The following is a 12,635-nucleotide window of genomic DNA, read 5'->3' as shown; positions in this document are numbered from 1 at the left end:
CTCCTCCCCCCGGGTCCCGCCAGCCCTGCTCGTAGCAGCCCTCAGCCCGGGCGGCTCGAGGGGTCGGGGGTCGGGGCGGCGAGCGGGCGCGGCTAAGCTGGCGGGCTCCCCGGGGCCGGGCGCCTGCAGGGGGCGCGAGGAGCGCCCCGCCCCGCCGCCGGCCCTCTCCCTCCCGGCTCCCTGGATCCGCGCCGGGAGGAAATGATGTGTTGCTGCCTGGTTAATCACAGCTCCAGACACTCATTGGCCGAGCGCTCCGCAGCCACTTCCTCCTCCTCCTCCTCCCGCTCCTCCCGCTCCAGCTCCCGGTCGCCGCCGCCGCCGCCGCCGCCGCCCCCAAGCGCTGGGGGAACTTTGCCGCCGCCGGCTCCCCGCCGCCCCCGGCCGAGCCCCGCGTCGCCGCAAGTTTCCTCCGCCCTCCTCCCCGCCCTCCGCCTCCCGCCCCGCGCCAGTCGTCTTCCCGGCTCCAGCCCGGTGCCTGCCTCCAGCCTGCGCCCCGGCTCCGTGGCCGCCTGCCTCCCGCCCCGTGCCGCGCCGCGCTGCGCTCCGCCGCCGCCGGGGCCACCCGCCCGCCCGCGGCCCGCGGAGTTCCGGGCTCCTCGCCGGCTGCAGCGCCCCGCCCCGCCCCGCGCCTCCCGCGCCGCCCTGCAGCGCCCCGCCGCCTCGCGTTCTCCGCCTCCCCGGGTTCAGCACCCGGCCGCCGCTGGACCAGAGGTGAGGACAGGTCGCCGGCCGCGCCGCCGGAACCGGGAGAACCGAAGGAGGAGGGAACCTAGCCGGAGGCGAAGCCGGGATCGGGGGTGGAGGGTGGGCGTCTCGGTGCCTCCCCCTCGCTTTCATTCTTTCTCCGGCAAGCTGCGTGCCCTCTCGACAGGGGGAAGCCGCGGCGGAACGAAACTGTCTTGCTTAGGGCCTCGGCTGCGGGTGGGATCCGGGGAGGGCAGAGGCTTGGAGCTGGGGGGCTCGGGTGTGCGTAGGGTGAACTCCTGCAGGGTGTGCTCCTCGGACTTATAAATCGATCTGGCCTCCCGGCCCCGGGCTCACCTTCCAAGCTGAGCTTGGCAGACTAAAGAGATTGGCGAGTCACCCCCACCCTCAAAATATCCATCCCTTCCAAGAGGAATTTTCTGCTGGAGAGACAGCCAATAAACTCTGTTCAACTCCCTCCCTCCCTCTGTCCTTCCTAGCTGCAGTTTCAAAAAGCTTCAAAGCCAGGAATGTGGGATTCATCTTCCGATCCCCAGAAGGCAGATGTGGTTACAGATGTTGCACGGTACTTTGCCAAGTTTAAAACCCTTCCTTCAACACTAACCAAAACAGCGAGGCTAGAACCTTGGGCGCTCTGGGGGAGAATTGTGGGCCTCTGGGGCCACTGCATGCATGGACTTCCGTCTGGTTCAGAGACTGGCTTGGCTCTGTCCAGTTTGTGCCAGATACATCTCTCAGCCTTACCTACCTCCCTTTACCCCTGAAGTTCTGAACAACCTTTGCGTGGCAGAAGAGCCGTGGAGGAAGCTACTTGGGGGTGTGTGTGTGGGGGAACCCATCCATTTTGTAGCAGAAGAAAAGTGTTGGTAAAAAGTTGTCATTAATTTGGTGTTTGGAGAGAGGCAGACTGTAATGCAGTGGATTTGTTCTCTTTATTGGCTTTTCTTCTTTGCGGTTTTTGCGAATGGTGTGAGATGATGGGAAACGTCTCCGGTCCCATACATGTTTAATGAAATTGCATATGTATGTATTTATGTTTGCATAGGTATATAAATTTTTTTGGGGGGAAAAAACCCAAATGGAGACATAACCCAGTGATTTTAAAGAAACCTGTTCCTGAGAGGCAGACTGCTCTGACAGCCCAAGGGAGGCGGTGGTAAAAAATAGACACCACCTCCCTTTTCCCCAAAAAATTCTTCCTGGAAAGGTGGTGTTAAGAAACTTCAGAGATGGGCTGATCCAAGTGGCGGGCCTTAAATGGAAACACTATAGTATGTCCTGGCACTAGCCTCTGGAGGTGGGTTGCTGGCCAGGGGCCCAGGCTTGGGCAGGCGGCAGACACTAGACTTGTGCTGACCTCAGACACTGCCTTTCCACACAGCTCTACAGTTGGCACACTGCTTAAGTAGGAAACCCAGGCCTCACCCATGTCACTCATGGAGACAGTGCGGTCACAAGGTTATTTTAAGTCTGGATAGGGTCTGGATTACCATCCTACGATCAACTCCCTTGTTTTGGGATTTGGTTACTTTTGTTTTCTGTCCTGGGGTTGATGAACGGAGGTGTTCTGAGGCTGAGCTGTGAGCCTTGGGTTGCTGTCCTTTTGTAATGGGTCAGAGCATCTCTGCTGCCGTGGTGTATGTGAACCCTCAAAGGTGGTGAGTGATGGTGAGATAAACCCTGGCTAGACGGCAAAGATCAAGGGCCGGCATGGGCATGCACCGCCTTTGTGTTCTCTCTGCAACTGTGTTGCGGAGTTTTGCTTGAAACAGAGAGTGGTTTTAGATCAAACTTGAGTGAGATAATAGTCTTAACAACTTTTGCACGTTGGACTAGAGTGATCACTTGAATCTGAATAAATTTCTTGTAATTGCTAAGTAATTACGGAGAATATTAAGGATGCGGAGTTAAAATGCCATATTCAGGAATGTAATGCGTTTCAGGAGTGAGGAACTTAATTTGATTAATAGCATTGTAATGAGTGCCCTCCCCTCCAAACTGGTAATTTACCAAGTTTTCTTCCTGTACTCATGCAACGGGGACGGGTGACCGTGACTGAATTGGTAAATAGAGGATCTCTTACTCAAACTTCTTGTCTTCCCAAGGTTGGACTGTGGACTTGGTCATGATAGGCTTCTAGGTATTCCTTAAGGTTGGATGGAGTACTCAGCAGAGCCGAGGCAGTGACAGGACTGAAATGGATTTGAAAAATGATCTTACTCTCCAAGGTCACAAAGTAAAGAAGGAATCAATGCTGGGACCTGATCGCTCCTCTGTGGCTCGCTTGGCTCCTTGGCTCCTCGTATCGTGATTCATTTGCGTGTGATCAAATCTCATGTCCAGCTCATTAGGAGTTGTGGAGAGGCAAAGCATCCGTGGGGGCCAAACCCTTTGATGTGTTCAGGTAGTGATAGGATGATTGGATGTGCTGAGTATGAGCCACGCAGCATGCCCCGCCTCCTCGTGAACACGTTGCACGCTTTAACACGTGCTCTTCTCCGGTAGGAAACTGAGGCTCGCCAGATTACGGCTGTGGAGTTAGTATTTGACTTAGGCTTCAGTGGGGCTTCAGAACACGTGTCTCAGGCTGTTGTTGCCAGTGATCGCCGCCAAACTGGTTTGCAGCAGCTCAGTCTCACTTACCTTTAATTATTGCATGCTGTGCTTCTTCTGTTATTTATTTTTATTTTATGTTTATGGGTGTTTGGCCTCCATGTGTGTCTGTATACCTCATGCAGTGTCTGTGCAGGCCAGAAGAGGGTGTTGAATCCCCTGGAACTGGAGTTATAGACTCTTGCTAGCTGCCGTGTAGATGCTGGGAATTGAACCTGGGTCCTCTGGAAGATCAGCCAGTGTTCTTACCCTCTAAGCCATCTCTCCAGCCCCTTTTAATATTTTTCTTAAAAGAAAAAAATCCAGTGATTTAAAAACACCATCTTTTAAGAATCAGCAGCTTATTGGTTAAAAAACAAGGATATCATGAAGATAGGATCTTTTTATACCTAACCCTCAAGTGCAGGATAGTTACTATCTGGTATGTGTGTGCTGCAGGGGCCTGGGATAAGGACGAAGAAGGTCACACTATTGGTGACATTCAGATTTTTTGATTAGGTATTGAGTTCATGGGTGCTGATTTTAGTTTTATACTTTATAAGCTACATACATGATACAGGTTTTTTTTCTATGAAATGATGAAGAAAATTAAACATAGTAATTAGCATAATGATTACTTGGGGGGATATTTCACTGCACTTTGCTGACTGTAGCCCATAACTTGCCGCCTTGCATGAAGGAGACACCTTTACTATTGGCTGGTTGACAAAACCATGGATAACCACTTTAAAGCTGATGCACCGAGTATGGCTGAGATATTGCCCCTTCTCTGTTTTCTGCTCCTCACACTCTCATTCCCCATCTCACGAGTGCAGGGACAGCTTGGGCTTTGCTGGGAGGCATGGCTGTACGGCAGCTGGCACCCTTCAGTGTCACCTTGTTTTGTATATCTAGTCGTGGGGATGGGGCACAGGATGCAGTCACAAAGCATTTACGCGCTTTTGTGTTTTTAATGCGGCGGTGAGATGACCACTCAGGACTGGAGGTGCTTTTAAGTTAGAGCAGTGCCTGGGTAAAGTGTTAACAACGTTAAGCTGGGAAGGCTGGGAAACGAAGCCATCCGAGATTTTAATTGGAATCCACAGTCTCCTGTGTTGTTTTCCCAAGCAAGTTTTGGGCACTGTGGCTTTATTCCTGGAAATGAGGATTTGGAATTAGGTTTCCTGGTACAGAATGCCTTCTTTGATCTTTTGGAATGAAGACTTGGTGTCCCCTGCGCGCGCCGCGCCCCCCCCCCCCCCCCCCCCCCCCGTGTTCTAGCTCAGAAGATCCAAAGTGAAGATTGACCTCTTTTTTAAAAAAGCCATTGGTGATAGACTGCATGTGTGTGTTCTGCTAGTTTATGAATCAGAAACCCGGGGGACTGGAGAGATGGCTCAGCAATTAAGAGCACTGACTGCTCTTCCAAGAGGACCTGGGTTCAATTCCCAGCATCTACATGGCAGGTCACAACTGTCTGTAACTCTAGTTCCAGGGGACCCAACACCCATGGCAAAACAGCAATACACACACACACACACACACACACACACACAAAGAGTCAGAAGCCCCAAACTAGGATTTATCTGTTGCAAAAGACAGTATAATTGAAGACTCTGTTGGAAAGGGCTTCCTGGAATTGGTTCGGTTGGTGCACCCTGGCTTTTAGTTGAGATGGAAGGTGGTTTTGCACCTCCCTCCCCCCAAACTAACTAATAAGAGACCCACCAGGAAAAAAAGAAAAAGGGAGGCAGCGGATGTAGCCTAGTGGTTCAAGCCCCTGCTTGAACTGTAGGGGCAGGGAGAAGAAAAGAGCTTCTCTGATAAAAATGAGCACATCCACCTCCCCTAATACTCACAACCACTCTCCCAGGCAGGGGTGGGAATCTGAGCTTGTTTGTGAGTATCTTCCCTGATCCTGAGAGCTTTGTTTGCCAAAGTTTCCACTGCTTCATTGTTTGACTTTGGGGTTTTCGGTCTCAGACCAACATTCCACTTTGCCCATTAGGGGTTGCTTCACTGTTTACTCTGGGTGTTTGGCCTTTATTTCAGTGACTGGGAAAGTCATTTCAGATTTCTCTCTTTCTAAGTTTTGTGGCGATACATGTAGTAGCTGAAGGTTATTTGGGGGCATCGGGTGAAGTCAGGGGCCATAGCACAGATGTCCTGATGGGTCTCAGAGGCCAGCTCTCCACCCACTCTAAGGCCCGACCTTGACTGATCTGGCCCTCTCTCACCTTTCCCTTTCTTTGGGGGAAAGCGAGACCCCTCAGGGGTCAGAGAAATCTCATTGCAAGGGAGAATGCGTCTGCTTTGCTCAGCCCTATCATCTTTTACCATTGTATCAGCTCCACTCCTCCTCTTGAGCCTCGATTCATCTCTTCAAGATATAGAGCTGACAGTTATTCATCTTTCCTTTTATTCTTTCCATGTGATTCATTCCCTTTCACTGACTTCAAACCTTCTCAGTTGTCTTACTGGCTGCTCTGAAGGCAAGAACTGTGTCTTACTTATCTTTTGCGTACCTTGTATATCTAACCCAATACTAGACCATAAAACCAACACTTTTTTTTTTGGATAAATTTTAAAGAATTATTTTAGTTTTACTTATGTATTTGTGAGTTTGTGTGAATGGCTGTGTGTATGTGCACATGAGTGCAGGTGCCTTCAACGTCCAGAAGAGGGCATCAGATCCTCTGGAGCTGGATTACAGATGGCTGTAGGCTGTCTAATGTGGATGCTGGGAACCAACATTGGGTCTTGTATAAGAGCACTATGTGCTTTTAACTGCTGAGTCTCTCTCTAGCAACAGTGATTTTTTTTTTTTTAATTCTGAGAAAGTGAATGGTTGACTGCATGTTATGGATGTAAAGGGACTCTGTCATTTAAGAAAAGGGGACAGCACAGAGAAGAAAACAAACTTGATACCAGGTTTCTAAGCATGGATGGGAAACAGGTGGAAGACATACTAGAGGAAGAAACTGCATTTAGTACCCCTGTTTTGTTTTTATCTCTGTGCTGATAATTGAACCCAGTGCCTCACTCCTGATAATGTGCTCTATGGCCAATTCCCCCTTTTTACACTTGGCTGCAGCTTGTACTTAGTAAATTCAGCAAATGTTTACTTATTTATTTTTAAATTTTTTTCTTTTCCTTTTTATTTATTTATTTATTTGGTTTTTCGAGACAGGTTTCTCTGTGTAGTTTTGGTGCCTGTCCTGGATCTCTCACTCTGTAGACCAGGCTGTCCTCGAACTCACAGGGATCCGCCTGGCTCTGCCTCCTGAGTGCTGAGATTAAAGCTGTTCACAACCACTGCCCGACAGGGAGACACTTTTATTTTGGGGAAGAATATTTTGACTCATTTTTTTGTTTCCATCATAGCAAAGAATCCTGCATTAATGTGGGGCTCAAATGCTTGGTTAACTTGAGCCCTTTGTTCTGATTTTCTCTTGTGGCAAGTGTGCCTTCCTAAACAATGGACAGTAAAAACAGAATACTAGTCAATGCTTATGTCAGAGGTGAAAGAATGTGGACAAGCCAGGCGGTGGTGGCACATACCTTTAATCCCAGCACTTGGGAGGCAGAGGCAGGCGGATCTCTGAGTTTGAGGCCAGCCTGGTCTACAGAGTGAGATCCAGGACAGCCAGAGCTACACAGAGAAACCCTGTCTTAAAACAAAAAGGGCAATGAAAAGAATGTGGACAACCTTTTTGGAAAATGTGTAGTGTCCAAAGTAAACTCCTCTTTACCACATTTTAAGGGCTGAATTTGGTGAACATAACCACAAGGAACTGTTCAGCCTGAACACTTGTTGACTGGGCAGTTTGGTGACCCATGAAAGCCAGTATTGGCCATTCATGGTTACAGTGCAGCATGGCTGCCATTGAAAAACAAGATTGCTCTAGGTTTAGCTGATGGAAGAGCTGTTGATTGTGTGTATGTGCACATGAGTGCAGATGCCTTCGAAGTCCAGAAGAGGGCATCAGATCCTCTGGAGCTGGATTACAGATGGTTGTGGGCTGTCTAATGTGGATGCTGGGAACCCACTTTGGGTCCTGTGTAAGAGCACTACATACTCTTAGCTGCTGAGTCTCTCTCTAGCAACTGTGTGTTTTTTTTTTTTAAACGCTGAGAGAATCAATGGATAAACTGCATGTTATGGATGTAAAGGGACTCTGTCATTTAAGAAAAGGGGAAAGCACAGAGAAAATAACAAACTTATAAACCATATAAACTTATAAAACCTTGAGTTTTGTAAGAAATAGACTGATGGAATAAAGGAAGGTGTGGGGGTTGATGGTGCTGAGGCTGGCATGGGAGAGGGGATACTGTTTGGAGTGTGCAGCCTGTGGGTAATGTGTGATGAAAGGAATGTAAGAAGTGTTTTGGAATACCCCGGTTCTGACTCTTACTCACTTGCCGCTCTTTCAGTGAAAGTATCATGTGGTCAGCTACTGTCCGGAGACAATGCTGCTTATCAGTGGATGTTACCAAGAATGCCAGGGCACTTGAATTGTGTCTCTTTCCTTGGTTCCAGGGACTAGATGAGACAGCTAGGCCTAGGAATAGCGAGGTAGGGGGAAAAGGGACAGGTGGTCAGTTATCCATTTTTTCAAAGAAGAAAAATGGTGAGGGACAAGTGGACTCAGTGTTATTTTTCATGTGGTTTTTTTCAACGGGAAGAATCTGAGCCATTGTGGGCAACAGGGGCTGGAAGAAGTATCTTCCGAGTGTGGTCCAAGAGAAGTGGAGCAGCTCGTTCTGGAGATGGAACATTAGGTAAACATGAATGCCCAGTGTCAGTGTTTTCCAAAGACTCTTGACTCCCAGAGAGACATTTTCCATTAGGGTCTGGTACACACACACTTACACACATGCATATTAGAAATGAGGTTGAATTACAGGTTTCACTAGACTATATTGTAATGCTTTCTAATTTCTATTCAATTTTTATTTAAAAATTCTGATCTCTATCTACTAAATTGATTTCAAAACTTGCTAATGGTTCCTAATCAGCAGTTAGAAAAAAAAAAAAAGTGTTCTGTTCCAGGTATTGTGGAAATTAGCCTTAATTTGTTTATTGAATAGTTGCTAATCTGAATGAGTATTTTTGTCAGTTTTTTTTTTTTTGGCATGAATTTTAGTCATTCTACAGAAAGCCTCCACTTCTATCCTTCTCCCACCAATTTCTTTTCTTAGTTCAAGATTTTTTGCCTCTCTTTCAAATCAGATGGAAAGGACTAATGTGGGCCTTGCTGAGCCCCACCAGCATCGAAGATGGGACTGATTAATTCGAACTGTGCAGGAGCCCTCAGCTCTCTGTTTATGGAGGTCATATTTGAATTAGGTGGTTGCTTTCTGTTAAGAGGCAAGCAGGAGCATCCACCTGCTCACACCGGAAACACGGGAATGAAGTTTGGACAATGACTCCATGTATTATTCAGAAGTGAAAAAAAATGAGAGGTTAGCTGCTGGTATAAACCATCCATCCATGGTCGTTATCTTTATTAGGAAAATCTTCCTGCATTCTGGCTCCTTCTTTTGCCTCTTTGCTCTCCATTTACTGCGTGTTCCTCAAGTCTCCCTGTACTTGGGCTGAGCCTGAAACTCAGTAAAACCAATTAGATGTGAAGGAATTCTTGAGGGGAATGACACATCTACTGTAAGAAGCAGAGTGCTAACTATCTTGGTCAGAAGGTGTAGAGAGACAAGATCAACCCAACACCATTAGGGAGGTGGCTGTTTGGCTAGCCTCCGACACAGGTGTCATTTTGATGTTATCATCATGGCAGGTATGTGTGTAGTTGTGAGATGGGCAGGATTCCGAAAACAGGGAATGGTGTTAGTCAGTAGGAGGTAGTAGGTTTTCTGTAGGAGCCAGGTTGAACACGGTGTTGACTGGACACATTTTCAATCACTGGACCGGGTTTTATGTCTTGAGATGCTGTGTCTCAGGAGAACATCCAGGACCTGGGAAAACAGCAAGGTACAGTCCCTGTAATGTACCATGACGGTGTGGAGTATGCAAGGTGAGAACCAGAGAAAGAAGTAGGAAAGGGTAACGTGGTACCTTGTGGTTTCCTGGGATGCTGGATAGATGGCTAAGATAATGCATGGAAAGCAGGCCTTGGGCTGTGGATATGGTAGAGTTGATAGTGTTGTCTTAACATGTACAAAGAACCCCTGGGTTTGACCTCTGGCACTTATTCCAGCACTTGAGAGGTGGAGGAGGACCAGAAGTTCGAGTCATCCTCAACCACATAGGGAGTTTGATGCCAGCCTAGGATACATGAACCCCTGTCTTCAGAAGCTAAAAGGAATCTGGCCTTAAGCAAGCCATACTGTGTCAGCTCAAAGCCACTTGAAATCCCTTCTCCTGCTAGCCCCACTCTGCAGAAGGAGGGACTGAAACCCACGGGACACATGGCAGGCCTGAGGTCACGCATCTGAGCTTGAACCCAGGCTATCCAGGTCACCATGATTTTTGTTGCAGGTAAAACTAGAAGTAGAAACTGATAGTCCTCAGGTTAGTGCGCCTCGGAGACATGTCGTGGTTGCTACTGTATTTTAAACATTTCTTAGAAGGTTACCATTATTGAAAATGAGGACATTTCCCATTAAAATAGCCCAACTTCCATTTGTTCTTGTGACCTAAAATACTGCTAACACCTTGACCCTGTTCCTGGAGGAAGCTGCGAGAGCCACTTGTGGTTGTCTGAAGGGATATGGTGGGGTCTGAGTTTGCCTCTGTCTCAGCTCACCCCGTTTTCTCCGAGACCCTGACATCTGCTAAAACTTCTTATATCCCTTTCGTGTGCTGCGTTTTTAAGACCCCCCTAACCTGCCTGGTTCCTCCTACACACCAATTGCACTGTCCCTGTAGCTGTGTGAGCTTGAGATCCCCACTCTGTCAGCCTCTAGGTGATTTGTTTAGTAGTGAGGGTTTATTTCCCAGAAGCCAGGAGGAAACAGTCATACTAGATGGAAGAGGTTTTTGGTTTGGGGCTGGAGACAGAGTTTGTTGAATAACTCACTTGTGATGGGAAGGAGGGTGGGGTCTGAGTAAAAGTATCTGACTTACGGAAAGTGCATGGCTGGGGTAATGGTGCTGATCTTAAAAGAAAGTGTAAACAAGAGTAGCTTGTTTGGAATGGGTCGAGGGGCATGGTGGAGGTTTTACTTCAGCCCCGCGAGAAGGTAAGGATCTAGCACTAGAATCCTGGAGGTGAGGGCTTGGGGCTTTGGCTTTTATTTTGCTTGGATCTGTATCCCTGCTTGGTGAGAGGATGAATGTGGGGGCGGTTCCTTTTGGGAATGGGGAGAAGTGGCCCCAGGTGTCCACCACAAAATGAACCCCCGGGGCAAACAGTTCAGAGTTTCTTATTGACTTTTTGGGGTCAAGCGTCATGCCTCCCAGATGAATTAAATGTTTATTCTAATGAAGGAATAAACTCCACAGTTCCACTTTGCAACATGGGAAACTGATAAGCATCTTTTCATAGACTCAGAGGCAGGTGGCCGCTGTCTTTGATGGATGACACCTGTACGTTACACGTGTGCTTTCCTTAGGTGAAACTGATTCTGTGACTTTCAAGTTTTAATTTAAAAATATTTATTTATCTTTGTATCATAAGTCATAGAAGAAGAGCTTATTGAGTCTCAAGATGGGGAAAAGTGCTAGAGGGTAATGACTGTCTGCTGAGGTTTTATTCTGGCTTCTAGCTAGGAATGGAATGTCCTTTGACAAATCCAGGTGAATCCATCTCTCCACCTCCGCTCTGTTTGCTTCAGATTCCATCCAGTTTACTGTTTCTTAATTAGCTGGGTCCACCTCCGTTACAGGGTCTTCTCCACCTAGCTGCCTTTTGATCCCCAAAGGTCTGGACATTTTATGAGCAGGTGGGGTGACTCTGGCTCAGATGTGGGTGCTGCTCATGGAAACCTTTCAGGAATTTGCATCTTCTCATAGACACTCAACTCCTTTTGGGGACATACATCTCTGATTTAAAAAAATTAAGTTAACCTTTTTATTTTTAACTTACATGTATCTTTACCTCACGTGTGCACATTATAGGTGTACCTGTACATACACGTGTTTCCTTGGGTTTGGGTCATACTTATGTTTTTGGTGGTTTATGTTGTGAATGGAATGCATGTACATACTACAAAGCATGAAGGAAAGGAGAATCCAATAAAACGTACTTTTTGTACCTCTACCTCCTGTTTTCCCTTATTAAAGGAAAGGTATTCAGAGGAATTGTTGGGGGGAGTACAGCTCAATTCAAGAGTACTTGTCTAGGGTAGGGAAGACCCCAGCTTTAATCCCCAGGACCCAAAAGAAGAAAAAAAAAAAAAAAAGCCCAAGTTATCTATTCTCTCAGTGATAACATTCAATTACATTTACAGTCAAATCTTAATGGTGGCTTGTTTATTGGAGACAGAATCTTGCAGGGGCTCCCAGAATGGCTTGGAGTCATTTTGCAGGAGCCTCCCAGGTAGCAGGAACTCCAGGTGTCCACCACCAATCTGACTCTTTTTTTGTGTCTCTGTGTGTTGTTCCTTGTATGCATTTCAATTCTGTACCTGTTTTTGTTTCGTTTGTTTGTTTTTGTTTACTTAACAAGTCTTGGGAAGCTTCCTCAAATAGCATGAACAAAGTAGCCGCTTATTTTATTTGCCTTTTCCGGCTTGCAGTGCTGAGGATTGAACCCTCGCTCACCCTGTGTGTGCTAGGTGAACACGTCTCTGCGCTACATCCCTCGCCCAGCCTCCTGCTTTGGAACGCCTTGGATTATGTACTGTGATTTATGTGATTTTGCTTTGGACAACATCGTGTATTGTAGTATTGCAGTGACTGAGTTTACGTATGCAGAACTGCAGTGACTGTGTATGTATGCAGTATTGCATTGACTGTGTTGATGTGTGCAATAGTCCCCCATTATCCATGGCTTTTGCTCCCCGCTTTCAGTTGTCAGTGCTCGACGGTGGTCTGGAAATATTTCATGGAAAGTCCCAGAAATAAGTTTGTAAATTTAAAATGACTTTTATTATACCGTATTGTTTTAATTATTTTGTTTTATTATTAGTGTTAATCTTTTCTTCTGTGGTCTGTAAATTGCACTTTATCATGGGCACGTACGTACTAGAGAGAACTGGAGTTTGCGTAGGTTTCAGTATTCTCCATGGAAAGTGCCCATGGGGTGTCTTGGAAGGTACCCCCGTGAGGGTGGGGAGCACCACTGTGTACTGACCATCTGTGTCTGGATAGCTTGATTTACTAATTCCTTTCCTAGACAAACGGGAATAAGTAGCAAAGATTGCTATTTGCTCTG

General features: G+C 47.2%; 1 protein-coding gene across 2 annotated transcripts in view; it reads left to right on the top strand.

Moving 5' to 3' along the window:
• The first annotated feature begins 575 nt into the window (after window positions 1-575).
• The window catches only part of Acvr1 (activin A receptor type 1), a 123,156-nt gene continuing 111,096 nt past the window's right edge, over window positions 576-12,635 (top strand). The window contains exon 1 of one of the 2 annotated variants that reach the window (XM_006984649.3): window positions 576-714. The gene's annotated coding sequence lies outside the window, so the exon portion shown is untranslated. The remainder of the gene's footprint in view (window positions 715-12,635) is intronic. The other variant, XM_042275308.2, reaches the window with a different exon arrangement.

The sequence above is a fragment of the Peromyscus maniculatus genome, chromosome 4 (assembly GCF_049852395.1).
Source record: "Peromyscus maniculatus bairdii isolate BWxNUB_F1_BW_parent chromosome 4, HU_Pman_BW_mat_3.1, whole genome shotgun sequence".
Classification (NCBI taxonomy): Eukaryota; Metazoa; Chordata; class Mammalia; order Rodentia; family Cricetidae; genus Peromyscus; species Peromyscus maniculatus.
The sequence above is the reverse complement of the archived record's forward strand: the minus strand, read 5'-3'. Positions and strand labels throughout refer to the sequence as shown.